The sequence below is a fragment of the Somniosus microcephalus genome, unplaced genomic scaffold (genome assembly GCF_052327205.1).
Source record: "Somniosus microcephalus isolate GS21.2 unplaced genomic scaffold, FLI_Smic_1.0 unresolved_chr3, whole genome shotgun sequence".
Taxonomy (NCBI): domain Eukaryota; kingdom Metazoa; phylum Chordata; class Chondrichthyes; order Squaliformes; family Somniosidae; genus Somniosus; species Somniosus microcephalus.
In genome coordinates, this window is record NW_028225181.1 from 66,918,533 (window position 1) to 66,932,748 (window position 14,216).

General features: G+C 47.0%; 1 protein-coding gene across 1 annotated transcript in view; it reads right to left on the reverse strand.

Moving 5' to 3' along the window:
* LOC147091821 (uncharacterized) overlaps nucleotides 1-14,216 on the reverse strand; it is a 171,515-nt gene that overhangs the window by 148,187 nt on the left and 9,112 nt on the right. The gene's annotated exons all lie outside the window — the stretch shown is intronic.

Here is a 14,216-nt window from a genome sequence, read left to right on the forward strand (position 1 = left end):
ATCTATTTTACCAGTTACATTCTCAAAAAATTCCAGTAGATTAGTCAAGCACGATTTTGTAAATCCATGTTGACTTTGTCCGATCCTGTCACTGCTTTCCAAGTGCTCGGCTATTACAGCTTTATATAACAGACTCTAGCATTTTCCCCGTTACCGATGTCAGGCTTACCGGTCTGTAATTCCCCGCTTTTTCTCTACCACCTTTTTTGAATAGTGGGGTAACATTAGCTACCCTCCAATCCATGGGTACCGTTCCAGAGTCTATCGAGTTCTGGAAGATGACCAGCAATGCATCTACTATCTCTAGGGCCACTTCCTTAAGTACCCTGGGATGTAGACCATCAGGCCCTGGGGATTTATCAGCCTTCAGTCCATCAATTTTCCTCACACCATTTCCCTACAAATACTGATTTCTTTCAGTTCCTCCCTTTCATCAGACCCTATGTTCCCCGACATCTCTGGGAGGTTATTTGTGTCCTCCTTTGTGAAGGCAGAACCAAAGTATGTATTTAGTTGGTCTGCCATTTCCTTGTTTCCCATTATAAATTCCCCTGATTCTGACTGTAAGCGACCTTCGCTTGACTTCACCAATCTTTTTCTCTTCACATATCTATAAAAGCTTTTACAGTCAGCTTTTATGTTCCCAGCTAGCTTACTCTCATATTCTATTTTCCCTTTCTTAATTAATCCCTTTGTCAACTCCTAAACTGCTCCCAATCCTCAGGATTATTGCTTTTTCTAGCCAATTTATATGTCCTCTCCTTGGATCTTATGCTATCCCTAATTTCCCTCGTTAGCCACGGTTGAGTCACCTTTTTTGTTTTATTTTTATGCCAAACTGGGATGAACAAATTCTGTAGCTCATCCATTCGGTCTTTGAATGTTTGCCATTGCCTATCCACCGTCAACCCTTTGAGCGCCATTCCCCACTCAATCCTACCCAACTCGCTCCTCAGACCATCGTAGTTTCCTTTATTTAAATTGAGGACCCTTGTCTGAGTCAACTACTTCATTCTCCATCTTAATGAAGAATTCAATCATATTATGATCGCTCCGACCCAAGGGGCCTCGTACAAGATTGCTAATTAATCCTTTCTCGTTACATAATACCCAGTCTAAGATGGCCTGATCTCTGGTTGGTTCCCCGACATAATGGTTCAGGAAACCATCCCGTAAACACTCCAGGAATTCCTCCTCCACAGTATTGTTTCTAATTTGGTTGGCCCAATCTATATGTAGATTAAAGTCACCCATGATGACTGCTGTGCCCTTATTGCACGCTTCTTTAATTTCCCTTTTAATGCCATCCCCAACCTCCGCCTTACTGTTTGGAGGTCTATATACCACTCCCACTAATGTTTTTTTCCCCCTTAGTATTTCTCAATTCTACCCATACAGATTCCACATCAGAGCTAATATCCTTCATTACAATTGTGTTAATCCCTTCTTTAACCAGTAATGCTACCCCACCTCCCTTTATTTTTAAGAACATACATAAGAACATAAGAAATAGGAGCAGGAGTAGGCCAATCGGCCCCTCGAGCCTGCTCCGCCATTCAATAAGATCATGGCTGATCTGATCCTAACCGCCAATCCACCATCACTGAACTATCTGCTGAATCTAACAGAATTAGACACTATCTTTCCTGAATATCGAATACCCCTGGATGTTGAGTTCCCAGTCTTGGCCATCCTTGAGCCACGTTTCCGTAATCCCAACCAAATCATATTAGTTTACCTCTATTTGCGCAGCCAATTCGTCCACCTTATTACAAATGCTCCTCGCATTAAGACACAAAGCCTTCAGGCTTGTTTCTTTTAACGCTCTTAGACCTATTAGAATTATTATTTACTGTGGCCACGTTTGATTTAAACCGTTGATTTCTCTGACTGCCACTTTTGTTTTTCTCCTTCCTATCTTTTGCTTTTATTCTTGTTTTCCTTTCCTCCGTGTCCCTGCTCAGGTTCCCAACCCCCTGCCATTTTAGTTTAAACCCCCCCGAACAGTGCTAGCAAGCCTCCCCGCAAGGATATTTGTCCCGCTCTGGTTCAGGTGCAACCCGTCCGACTTGTACAAGTCCCACCTTCCCCAGAAGCAGACCCAGTGATCCAGGAAACTAAAGCCCTCCCTCCTGCACCAACTCTTTAGCCACGCATTCATTTGCTCTATCCTCCTATTCCTATACTCACAAGCACATGGCACCAGTAGTAATCCAGAGATTACAACCTTTGAGGTCCTACTCTTTAATCTGCTACCTCGCTCCCTAAATTCTTGCTGCAGGATCATCCCTCTTCCTACCTATGTCGTTGGTCCCAATGTGAACCACGACCTCTGCCTGTTCACCCTCCCCCTTCAGAATGCCCTGTAGCCGTTCAGTGACATCCTTGACCCTGGCACCAGGGAGGCAACAAACCATCCTGGAGTCACGTCTATGGCCACAGAAACGCCTATCTGTTCCCCTTACGATAGAATCCCCTACCACTATTGCTCTCCCACTCTTTTTCCTCCCTTCCTGAGCAGCAGAAGCACCCCTGGTGCCAGGAAGTTGGCTGCTGCTGCCTTCCCCTGGTGAGTCATCCCCCTCAACAGTATCCAAATTGGTATACCTGTTTGAAAGGGGGATGGCCACAGGGGTCCCCTGCACTACCTGCCTGCTTCTATTGCTCCGCCTGGTGGTCACCCATTTCCCTTCTGCCTGTGCAGCCCTACCCTGCGGCGTGGCCAACTCATCAAACTTGTAATCCACGACCCTCTCAGCATCGTGAATGCTCCACAACCCATCCATCCGCAGCTCCAGTGCCTCAATACGGCCCGTTAGTAGCTGCAGCTGGATGCATTTCTGGCACACGTGGTCATCAGGGACACTGGCAGCGTCCCTGAATTCCCACTTAGAGCAAGAGGAGCATAACACGGGGCTGGGCTCTCATGGCATGACTTACCCCTTTAATTAATTTAAATGAATTCAATACCATCAGTTAAAGATATACTCTAGGGCGCTTATTTACCAACTGTCCCCACTCCACCACAGAGACCCAAGAAAATATAAACCGCAGAATTTAACCCTGTCTCACTGCTCCCGAAACTAGCCTCTGTAAAGAAAGCCCGCGAAAGTGAATTTAAATACTCACTGGGTCTCCGGTCTCACTGCTCCTGACACCAGCCTCTGTAAAGAAGGCCGGGGGGCTGTGGGCGAGCGCGGGAGGGGGGCGAGGGCGGGGGGGGGGTGGAAAAGAGGAGGGGGGGCGAGCGCGTGAGGGGGGGGAGAGCGCGGGAGGGCGGGGGGCGAGTGCGGGAGGGTCCATCTCTAGGACCAGTGTGTATCTGAGTCAATGGGACTTTCTCTGACCTTTTTCCCCCCAGTCGATCTCTGGAAGCTCTTTGAATCGGAAGAGTTCTCTCCGGTTGGTGCTCTCTCAATCCTGTGCTGGTTCACCTGCTGTCGTTCCTCAGTCTGCAATCCTTGTTTACTCTCAGCTGTGGACCTCTCAATCACTCAGTCTTTCACCGGGAGATCTAATTATGGCAGGACTGAAAATAACAACATGAATAGTGTGAAGTAATGTAATGTAGACTTTTCTGCAGCTTAATAAAAATAAAAGTTTGGGTCCGAGTGCTTCTGTCTGATGTTGTCCCTTTTCTCAGATCCCCGCCATGCCCGCCTGGGCTCCAGCATATCACCAAAGTTCTGGATGGAAATGTACAATTTCCCTGTGCTTTAGGCAAACTGAAGCTGGGGCCATCTTTCCCAGGTAACACACTGTCTGATCTCACTGGCCCATTCTCCCTGGGTTACACACTGTCTGATCTCACTGGGCCCAGCCTCCCCGGGTTACACACAGTCTGATCTCACTGGGCCCATTCTCCCCGGGTTACACACTGTCTGATCTCACTGGTATTTCTATTCTATAACTCCGTCCTCTCGCCAAACCCAGTTTCAAGGCCGAGTATTTAGTTTGGAGATGTTCCTCACAGTAAAATTCCAGCCTCCTGAGACTCCCCCATTTTCACTGCTCTGGACAGAAATGCGCCATTTTGTGTCCAAACTGCTGATGAACCCACTGCGCCCTCCACCCCCGGACCAGCCCCTGTATTGTCAGCCGGTTCAGCTCATTCCCCGGGACCTGATGCTGACAGGAATCTCCCCTCCATTACAAGCCGGTTCTGTTGCACTTTACCCTCCCTCCTTGTGATATAAAACATTAGAACTGAGACTTCCGCATTCTCACTCCTGTAGACTGAAACGCGCCATTTTCTGTGCGGAGTTACTAACCAGAGCGGTGACCCTGTAACCCTCCCTCGCTCGTTGTGATCTAAACTCGGGGCTGAGCAGCCGCTGTCGGGCCGGGTGTTGAATGGAGCAGAGTTCCCTCAGTCACAGAGCAGGCCCTGTAACCCGGGCAACCAGCCGGTGTCTGACCCTCACTCACCGATCAACCCGCGCCGCCCGGCACTGCGCCTGCGCGGGACGGCAAGGCCGCGGCACTGCGCCTGCGCGGGACGGCAAGGCCGCGGCACTGCGCCTGCACGGGACGGCAACACAGCAGGAGAGTATCACTATCGCTCCCCTTAAACACCTCAATTAGATGACCCCTTGATCTTCTATGTTCAAGGGAATAGAAGGCTAGTCTTTGCAACCTGTCTTGATAATTGAACCATTTTAGCTCAGGTATCATCCGATGAATCCCCTCTGCATCCCCTCCAAGGCCAACATCTCTCTCCTGAGGGGCGGTGCCCAGAACTGAACAACATGTGGAACAATATTCACTACTCAAAAATATAATGAGACAGAGTTTATCAAATTAAAAGAAGTTACTAAACCATAGTAAGAGGAAGTCTTACCAATTATATGTATCCACATACCCTACTGCTCAGAACCAACAGGTTCCTACGCCTGGACTGCCGAGTACATAGACAGGAGTTTACACTGAATGTTTCACAGACTTTCAGATATAAATTGGAGCCAAGGCCTCTGGCACTGAGATCTGACAGATTGTTACCCTGACAACAGAGGAAATCACTCACCGACAATAACTGAAAACAGAAATAACAAAACCAACATCACATGTTTGGAGTTTAGTGAAGAACATTAATCCTGAACATTCAGCCAGTGTTTCTAACCATGAAGCTGCGATTCCAATAACGGATTTTTACACCACCAGACCAGACACTGCGGGTTTACTGAATCCACCGTCAGTTCCAGCTGTACAGAACATTAAGCAGTGCCGCATCTACAGAAATACATCAACACAATAGTCACATTGTTGGAGATTCACCCTGTGACCGCTGAAAATCAGATTGTCTTAAACCATCTAAATCTGTTAGTTCTCGAATTGTATGTCTCCAGACACCTGGAGCATGGGACCAACAAGAAACTTTTTTCTGACAACACAAAATAATTTTACTAATAATCATTAAAATATAAGATTTACGTATCATTTTATCAGTTTATACTTAAACGCTAATCATTTAATTCAACTGCCATCGCAAAATTTAGAAACAGATTTACTGATAGAAAATAACTCAGTAAATACAGCTTCCAGTTCAGAATTGTAATTCACAACTGAGTGCCGTTTGTCACGGAGTGCAGCTTGGAACAGAAACATAGAAGATAGAAGATAGCAGGAGTAGGCCATTCGGCCCCTCGAGCCTGCTCCGCCATTCAAGAAGATCATGGCTGATCATCCAAATTCAGTACCCGGTCCCTGCCTTCTCTCCATATCCCTTGATCCCTTTAGCCTTAAGAAATATATCCAACTCCTTCTTGAATATATTTAATGAATTGGCCTCTACTGCCTTCTGTGGTAGAGAATTCCACAGGTTCACCACCCTCTGGGTGAAGAAATTCCTCCTCATTTCTGTTCTAAATGGCTTACCCCTTATCCTTAGACTGTGACCCCTGGCTCTGGACTCCCCGACCATCGGGAAAATCCTTCCTGCATCTAGTCTGTCTAGTCCTGTTAGAATTTTATAAGTTTCAATGAGATCCCCTCTCATTCTTCTAAACTCCAGCAAGTACAAGCCCAATCGTCCCAATCTCTCCTCATACGTCATTCCTGCCATCTCAGGTATCAGCCTGGTGAATCTTCGCTGCACTCCCTCCATAGCAAGAACTTCCTTCCTCAGATAAGGCGACCAAAACTGCGCACAATACTCAAGATGTGGTCTCACCAAGTCCCTGTAGAACTGCAGCAAGACATCCTTGTTCCTGTACTCAAACCCTCTCGCTACAAAGGCCAACATACCATTTGCCTTCTTAACTGACTGCTGCACCTGCATGCTTACCTTCAGCGACTGGTGCACAAGGACACCCAGGTCTCATTGGGAGAAGGGGAAGTGCAATCTATTGCCATTTAGATAATAATCTGCCTTCCTGTTTTTGCCACCAAAGTGGACAACCTCACATTTATCCACGTTATATTGCATCTGCCATGTTTCTGCCCAATCACCCAACATGTCCAAATCATCCTGGAGTTTCTCGACATCCTCCTCACAGCACACACGCCCACCCAGCTTGGTGTCGTCTGCAAATTTGGAGATATTACATCTAGTTCCCGCGTCTAGATCATTAATATATATTGTGAATAGCTGGGTTCCAAGGACCGATCCCTGCGGTACCCCACTAGTCACTGTCTGCGATTCAGAAAAAGACCTGTTTATTCCAACTCTTTGCTTTCTGTCTGCCAACCAGTTCTCTATCCAAGTCAATACCTTGCCCCCAATCCCATGTGCCTTAACTTTACACAGACTGTAAACCTGTGTATTTGATGAGAAAGGGAGTTAGGCGAGGAGTGGAGGGAAGTGCTCCTTTATCTATCTTTCTCAGCCTCCAGGAGAGCAGAAGTTAAAAAGCTGCACGAGAGGGGACAGAGAACCAGTGGGAGTTCGGCTCTGTGAAACCCCCCCAACCGCATTCGGAGAAAAATAAAAGGTGACATCACAGGGAAAAGGGTAAGTGATTGGTTGGTGAGTATTTTGCTCACTTCTCTTATCTTTTAATAGTAGCCATGGTGTGGAGATGCAGGTGTTGGACTGGGGTGGACAAATGTAAGAAGTCACACAACACCAGGTTATACTCCAACAGTTTTATTTGAAAATACAAGCTTTCGGAGCGCTGCTCCATCAGGTGACTTCGCTGGACAATAACCTGGTGTTGTGTGACTTCTTACACTTATATGTTTTAAAGCCCAGGAAGTTTTAGTAATTGTAAGGTTTCATTAGTATTAGTAAAGTTTACTAGCAGTAATAAATCTAATTGGGTGTAGTAGGGTTATAAAATAAATTAATTAAGACTCAATAAAAAGATAGCAGGGCAGGTGATGTGTTGCGACTGCAGTATGTGGGAGCTCCTGGACGCCAGTCTGATCCAGGACGAACACGTCTGTGAGAAGTGTCTGCGGCTCGAGGAGCTTCGGCTCAGAGTTGAGGAGCTGGAGGCCGAGCTACGGACACTGCGATACATCAGGGAGGGGGAAAGTTACCTGGACACTTTATTCCAGGAGGCAGTCACACCCCTTACGATAGGGTCTTTGGATTTGGTCAGGGACAGGAGGATGTGACTGCGAGTGAAACATAGAAGATAGGAGCAGGAGTAGGCCATTCGGCCCCTCGAGCCTGTTCCACCATTTAATGAGATCAAGGCTGATCATCCAAATTCAGTACCCTGTCCCTGCCTTCTCCCCATACCCCTTGATCCCTTTAGCCTTAAGAAATATATCTAACTCCTTCTTGAATATATTTAATGAATTGGTCTCCACTGTCTTCTGTGGTAGAGAATTCCACAGGTTCACCACTCTCTGGTGAAGAAATTCCTCCTCATTTCTGTCCTAAATGGCTTACCCCTTATCCTTAGACTGTGACCCCTGGTTCTGGACTCCCCGACCATCGGGAACATCCTTCCTGCATCCAGTCTGTCTAGTCCTGTTAGAATTTTATAAGTTTCAATGAGATCCCCTCTCATTCTTCTAAACTCCAGTGAGTATAAGCCCAATTGACCCAATCTCTCCTCATACGTCATTCCTGGCATCCCAGGTATCAGTCTGGTGAATCTTCGCTGCACTCCCTCCACGGCAAGAACATCCTTCCTCAGATAAGGCGACCAAAACTGCACACAATACTCAAGGTGTGGTCTCACCAAGGCCCTGTACAACTGCAGCAAGGCATCCTTGTTCCTGTACTCAAACCCTCTCGATACGAAGGCCAACATACCATTTGCCTTCTTAACCGCCTGCTGCACCTGCATGCTTACCTTCAGCGACTGGTGCACAGGGACACCCAGGTCTCGTTGCACTTCCCCTTCTCCAAATCTATTGCCGTTCAGATAATAATCTGCCTCTGTTTTTGCCACCAAAGTGGATAACCTCGCATTTATCCACATTATACTGCATCTGCTATGCTTCTGCCTAATCACCCAACCTGTCCAAATCATACTGGGCTTTCTTGGCATCCTCCTCACAGCACAGATGCCCACCCAGCTTTGTGTCATCTACAAACTTGGAGATATTACATCTAGTCCCCTCGTCTAGATCATTTATATATATTGTGAATAGCTGGGGTACCCCACTAGTCACTGCCTGCCACTTGGAAAAAGACCCGTTTATTCCAACTCTTTGCTTCCTGTCTGCCAACCAGTTCTCTATCCAAGTCAGTACCTTGCCCCCAATCCCATGTGCCTTAACTTTACATGCTAATCTCTTATGCGGGACCTTATTGAAAGCATTCTGAAAGTCCAAATACACCACATCCACTGGTTCTCCCTTATCTATTTTACCAGTTACATCCTCAAAAAATTCCAGTAGATTAGTCAAGCATGATTTACCTTTTGTAAATCCATGTTGACTTTGTCCGATCCTATCACTGTTTTCTAAATGCTCTGCTATTACATCTTTTATAATGGACTCTAGCATTTTCCCCACTACCGATGTCAGGCTTATAATTTCCCACTTTCCCTCCACCACCTTTTTTGAACAGTGGGGTAACATTAGCTACCCTCCAATCCATGGGAACTGTTCCAGAGTCTGTCGAATTTTGGAAGATAGACTATTTCTAGGGCCACTTCCTTAAGTACCCTAGTATTATGTCCGTGTATAATTGAGACACGGACAGCAGGAGTTGATTATAACAAGTCTTTACTGAATGGAGACAATTGGGAAACTGAAACTACAGAAGGCTGCTAGTGGCTTTTATACAGGGGTGGTCACTGCCGGTACTGCAGTCTGAGACCAGTTATTCCCTTAAAGGTACATACACAACAATTCCTCCCCTTTTAGATAAACAGTACATAACATTCATTTAACAACGAAATAACTAATTACAATTACGGTTGCTAGATACATTGGTTGAGGTTAAGCAATTATAAGTTCAGTCTTTGAGGAGGCTTCCTGATTCTGTCTGGATAACGCCTCTTTGGGGTATCAGGTTCTTCTGGTGAGGTTGAGTCGGGAGCAATGTCGTTGTTTGGTTCGTCTGCTTCCAATATCACCGATTCTGCGGTAGATGCAATTGGTACTTCGGCTTCATCGCCAGGTGTATCAGATCGTGGTGTGGAGTTGACTTTTCCAGTGACTCTAGAATCTGGTCAGCATGGCATCTTACAATGCTCTCTCCAACGTCCACGGTATACATGAGAGGTCCTTGCCGTGTACAGATCGTTCCTGGCTGCCATTTCTCTGTGCGGTAGTCCCGGGCCAAAACTGGTTGACCTATCTTAAAACTCCTGGTCGGCCTTTCATTCATATTCTGAAACTGCCTGTTCGCCACATCTCTTCGGGCGTTTGGCTTAACCAAATCCAAGCGGCATCGTAGTCTTCGATGAAGAACATCATGGCTGGAGTTTGGTTGGTAACCGCATGTGTCGCATTCCGGTAGGCAAACAAGTTATCCACCTTGTGTTGTAGGGGTATATCTTCATTACACATTGCCTTGATAGCCATCTTGAATGTTTGAACAAACCTCTCGGCCAATCCATTAGTGGCTGGATGATATGGGGCGGATGTGTAATGCTTAACACCATTGTTCTTTAAGAACCTCCGGAACTCTTCAGACACAAACTGTGGTCCATTGTCAGAGCAAATCTGTTCAGGCAGCCCATTCCTGGCGAATATGGTTCGTAAGACTGCGATAGTTTTTTCTGTGGTGGTTGAGGAATTTTTTATTACCTCTGGCCACTTTGAATGTGCATCCACCGCAATTAAAAACATCGAGTCCATAAAGGGACCAGCAAAATCAATGTGCACCCTTTGCCATGGAGATGAGGGCCACTCCCATGGATGTAGAAGAGCTTGTGGTGGGGAGTTTTGGACCTTCTGGCATCCTGTACAGCTCTTGGTCATCTCTTCGATTTCTCTATCGATTCCCGGCCACCACACAAACGCTCTGGCTAAGTTCTTCATTTTTACCCCACCCAGATGACCCTCATGAAGCTCATTGAACACTCTATCCGTCAATTTGGGTGGAATTACTACTCTGGATCCACACATCAAGGTCCCTCTGCACACTGACAGCTGTTCTCTTCTCGGCGAGAATGCTGGCAGCAGTGGTTCGCCATGTGCTGGCCATCCATTCACCGTTAAATCATAGACCCAGGAGTGTGTCGGGTCATTTCGTGTTTCCTTTTCTATGTTTGCATTCGTCACAGGGAGACATTCGACTATAGCCGAGTGGAATAACTCCACTGGATCCACTGCCAGTTCTTCTTCCACCGTCGGTAACGGTAGGAGTGACAATCCATCAGCATTCCCATGCTGTTTAGTTCCCTTGTACGCGATGTCATATTGGTGTGCCCCTAGGAAAAGGGACCACCTCTGCAGCCGTTGTGCCGTCATTATCGGTACGCCCTTCTGAGGGTTGAAAATGGAGACGAGAGGTTGATGATCAGTTAGTAAAGTAAATTTCTGACCGTGCAGGTAGTGATTGAACTTCTTCACCCCCCACACCAGGCTGAGGGCCTCCGTCAATCCGAGCGTAGTTACGCTCGGCTGAAGTTAACGAGCGTGACGCAAAAGCTATCGGCCTCTCTGAACCATCAAGGAATTTATGTGACAGTACCGCCCCAATGCCGTAGGGAGATGCATCACACGCCAGTCTTATCGGTAGTGATGGGTTGTAGTGAGCCAATACTTCTCTTGAAGTGATTAGGTCCTTACTCTTCTGAAAGGCCCGCTTACATTCATCACTCCATTTCCATGCTACTCCCGTTCATAGTAGGGCGTTCAATGGATGCAGAATTGTGGACAAATTCGGCAAAAACTTATGGTAGTAATTCACCAATCCGACGAATGACCTCAGTTGCGACACATTCAGGCGCCGGAGCCATAACTACCGCTTCAATTTTGTCAGGGGACTTATGCAACCCCTCTTCATCAATCACATGGCCACAATACAATATCTGTTTCTTAAAAAACTCGCACTTGGGGCGATTGCCTCGTAGCCCATGTTCACGTAGTCTAGTGAGCACATGCTCTAGGTTGGCAAGGTGTTCACTGTCATCTTCACCTGTCACTAGGATGTCGTCTAAGTAACACTGAGTCCCCGGAATCCCTTGCAGGACATGTTCCATCGCTCTTTGCCATATCGCCGGAGCTGATGCTACTCCGAAGACCAGTCGATTATACTGGTAAAGACCTTTGTGAGTGTTTATCGCGAGATACTTCCTAAAGGATTCTTCAACCTCCATCTGCAAATATGCTTGTGCTAGGTCAATTTTTGTAAAACGCTTCCCTCCAGATAGTGAGGCGAAGATATCTTCCATCCTTGGAACAGGATATTGTACTGTGTGAAGGACTGGGTTCACCGTCACCTTGAAGTCCCCACAGATGCGATCCTTCCTTGGCTCCTCAGACTTATTGTTTACCGTTTTCTTCATGACAGGAACGATGGGTGTCGCCCACTCGCTCCAGTCTACCTTAGATAACACGCCTGCATTCTCCAGATTCTCCAGCTCCGCCTCGACGGCTGGGCAAATTGCGTATGGTACCGATCTTGCTTTGAAAAACTTGGGAATTGCATTCTCCTCTATTTTTAATCGAGGCGGTTACACCTTTAAGAGTGCCCAGTTCTTGTTGAAATACCTCTTTGGCGTCAGCTAAGATTGTTGACAATCGTCCAGGAGTGACGTCGTCATCCTTTTTACCAGCCACCGTCAGTGTTTGAATGGAGTGCCAGTCTAAACTTATCTTTCTGATCCATTCACGTCCCAATAACGGAGGTCCACCATCTTGCAGAATGTAGAGATACAATTTCCGTATTTTCTTGCCGTTGTATTCCACAGGCACCCTTATTTTTCCTCTGGGGTATACTTTTTGCCCCGTATACGTCCTCAAGACAATGGATGTCTCTCTCAAGGGTATGTGTGAGAATAGCCGCTCGTAGTCTCGTCGAGTCATGATGGTTAGAGCTGATCCTGTATCCAATTCCATTTTGACTTGGGACCCTGCTATAGTGAGGGTGACCCAAATGGTTCGGTGATCCTCTTTTGCGATTACATTGTGAAGTTTGAGACAGCTTAGTCTCTTGCTCCCGGATTCACTATCGCTCATCTGGTCTTCGGAACTACTGTCCGTCATCTTTTGTACTTTCCTGTACGGTTCCTTAGTAGCCTTTTTGTTGTCGTTGGTCTTCTTCCCAGACCTGCAAACTCGTGCAATGTGTCCCATCTTTCCGCATTGCCTGCATATTTTGTCCTTGGACCAGCAGTCCTCTGGTCATGGTTTGTTCTGCCGCAGCGATAACATTTTGCAAATCCCAGTGTCATTTCGTGGGTGCCGTATTCCTGTGGCTTTTGTTGTATTTCCGCAGCCCCCCTGGCTGCTGCTTTGTACGATACTGCCACGCTGAAAGCCTTATCTAGCATCAGCTCTTTCTCGGAGTGTAACTTCTTCTGGGTTCCTTCACTCAGGAGTCCACAGACAAATTTGTCCTGTAGGGTATCTGCCAGTCCTGCTCCGAACTGGCAATGCTTTGATAGCTTGCGTAGTTCCGTAAGGTACTCAGCATTGCTCTCATCTTTATGTGGAGTTCTCCTGTGGAATTTAAATCTTTCTGCTATCAGCAGCGGTGCAGGGTTTAGGTGTTCCTGTAGGATAGCAACAATTTTGTTAAAACTCTTCGCCTTCGTCTTGGCTGGAGTAATCAGGTCCCGCAATAGGCCGTACGTTCTTGCGCCCATTAAGTTTAGCAGTACCGATGCCTTTTTCTCATCGGCTATTTCGTTTGCCTCGCAATATACCTCGACTCTTTCCACATACGTGGTCCAGTCTTCTATTGCATTATCAAAGGCAGTGATATAGCCAGTCTTCGGCATCTTGGAAATCTAAAATGGCGCCTCCCGCGCTTTGCCTTCTTCCCAGATTTAACAAAATGGCACCTCCCGTGCTTTGCCTTCTTCCCCGCTGGATTAAGATGGCGCCTCCCGCGCTTTGCCTTCTTCCCCGCTGTTGCTAGTGCTGCTTTCCGCGGTTTCAGTGGCAACCTGCAGCTCCTCGCGGCTTTCTGCACGTATAATATTTTTTTTAATTTTTTTTTAAATTTTATTATTTTCCCGTCGTGGAACAACCCTGTGGGACTCTTGCCTCCCTCTTCTTAGGTCTGTACGCAGCCCGGATTCGTAGCACCGGTCGCACCCTGTGTGCTCCACCCTCTCTCTCTCTCCTCTTCCCGACAACGCTGCTCGGCCCCGTTGCAAGCCACCCGCTCGAGTTCTAGACCGCCGCAGCCCAGGAAGGATCAGTGTACTACCTGCCACCAGCCTGATTAGCTGAAGCACCATCAACAGGAACCAAGCCCCGCTCTCGACAGCCTCTCCTGCAAATTTTCAACTCCGCTGACTCAGGGGCGGATGCCCACGGTCAACGCCCATTTCTACTGTTTCTTTCTTCTTTCTGGCCTCGACCTCTGCTCACTTCGCTTCAGGGATGGATCCCATGAGGTGGTGCAGACTGTAGGTAAGTTCGTATCTGCTCGTCGCCAATATTATGTCCGTGTATAATTGAGACACGGACAGCAGGAGTTGATTATAACAAGTCTTTACTGAATGGAGACAATTGGGAAACTGAAACTACAGAAGGCTGCTAGTGCCTTTTATACAGGGGTGGTCACTGCCGGTACTGCAGTCTGAGACCAGTTATTCCCTTAAAGGTACATAAACACCTAGGATGTAGATTATCAGGCCCAGGGGATTTATTGGACTTCAATCCCGTCAATTTCCCTAACACCATTTCCC